Here is a 1,634-nt window from a genome sequence, read left to right on the forward strand (position 1 = left end):
ACCCATCTCTCAAGCGAAGAACGGACGCACCGCGAGCAATTTCGACGATCAAGAGGTTCCCAGTCTTGGATTTGATATAGGGTTCGATCACTAGGTTCCCAGTCTTGGGTTCGATCAAGAGGTTCCCAGTTTTGGGTTCGATCAAGAGGATCATCTCTCGGCATCCTCGGGTACTTTATCAATCTTTTAGTTTCGTTAATTACTCTCATAAACTCATAATTGGACAACTTCTTAATTCAATCTAGTTAATGAAAGTTTTTTTATTTTTATTTTTTTAAAGGAATCAACTTAATTTTTATTTGCTAAAAGTTTGATATATTTTAGAATTATTAAATTTTATTTTTTTAAAAGGAATCAACTTTAATTTTGAGTGATTGTTGACAAGTTTTCGTAACGTAAATAAAAGTTACTTGTTTAGGTGTCTGGATTTGGAACATTTTGTTAGGCCTGATGAAGTTATTTATTTATTTGAGTTCATCAATTATTTAGATGTTGCTGCTTGAATAATTTAATAAGTAATGTCTGCTAGCTTCAGTTCTATCAATATGATCGCATTTTCCTTGTTTATTGTTTTATTATTTGTGTGAATATTGAGCCATTGCTTTCTTGTTGATATGATTATAGAGTGTTTTATTATCTGACGAGATTTTTTAGTTGACCGATACATCTTATTTACAACTAGTTCCATTTATTCATCTAATTCTTGTTTATTTATACAGGCAGAACTTGAAGTTCATCATCCGACTCCTAGCCGTAAGTCATTTTGGATCTGAAGAACTTAATATCTAAAAGTAATGTACCGAGTTATTCTCTTTTTGTGTAGTTAAAATATTACTCTTGCAAAACTAAAATGTCTAAAATCTTTTTGCATGAGCAGATGTTAGTCCTCTTTGGATGGGCTTTGTTGATACTAATTTCACAAATGCTTCAAATGAGACAAGATGAGGTGGTCCTTATGCAAGGACTTGCAAGTCAGACTATAACCTAGAGCGTATATCAAGCAGTTCAACAAATTATGCTTTCATTCTCCTTCAATTTTAAGTAGTAGCTCCTCTTGTGCATTGGTCTTTTAACATCGTGTACTTGTTTTCTTTTTTATTTCTGTTGGAAGATTAGTACTTGTTCTCTGTTCTCAATTGTATCAGATGATTAGTTATTGTTCTTTGTTTTTAGTTGTGTTGGATGATTAGTGCTTGTTCTTTTCTTTAATTGAAGGAGTTGACTATCATAACAAGCGGTCTTCTACTTTAAGAAAAATGTTCTATTTCTCATGCTTAAATGTGATCCATTTTATTTTATATATTTTTACACTTTGCAGGGTACTTAGACGAGGTGGCTGTTTTCTACGCCTCGAGTTGAGTTAGTTCCCTACATTAAGAAGAAAACTTATCAAAATTATAGTTACTTACCCATTGAACCTGCCCTGAAATATACAATGATCATGATCTTGCATATTTTGTTCTCACTAGTTTATATGCACGTGCAATGCACGTGTTAAAATATTAAAAAATTATTTTAGATTTATTTTATTACTTTAAATAAGTCAGATTCATCTTGAGTTCAAATATGTAAAATTGAATTTTTAGATTTATTAGTATTTTATTTGAATATATTTCTAAAAATAAATGTATTGG

At 30.8% G+C, this 1,634-nt stretch overlaps 1 long non-coding RNA gene across 1 annotated transcript; it reads left to right on the forward strand.

Moving 5' to 3' along the window:
• The first annotated feature begins 6 nt into the window (after positions 1-6).
• Positions 7-1,516, forward strand: LOC109828690. Its single transcript, XR_002243796.1, has 3 exons — positions 7-170; positions 720-791; positions 878-1,516. It is a non-coding gene; the product is annotated as an uncharacterized LOC109828690 (long non-coding RNA).
• The last annotated feature ends 118 nt before the right edge of the window (positions 1,517-1,634 follow it).

The sequence above is a fragment of the Asparagus officinalis genome, unplaced genomic scaffold, assembly GCF_001876935.1.
Source record: "Asparagus officinalis unplaced genomic scaffold, Aspof.V1 AsparagusV1_Un3582, whole genome shotgun sequence".
In the NCBI taxonomy this organism is placed as follows: Eukaryota; Viridiplantae; Streptophyta; class Magnoliopsida; order Asparagales; family Asparagaceae; genus Asparagus; species Asparagus officinalis.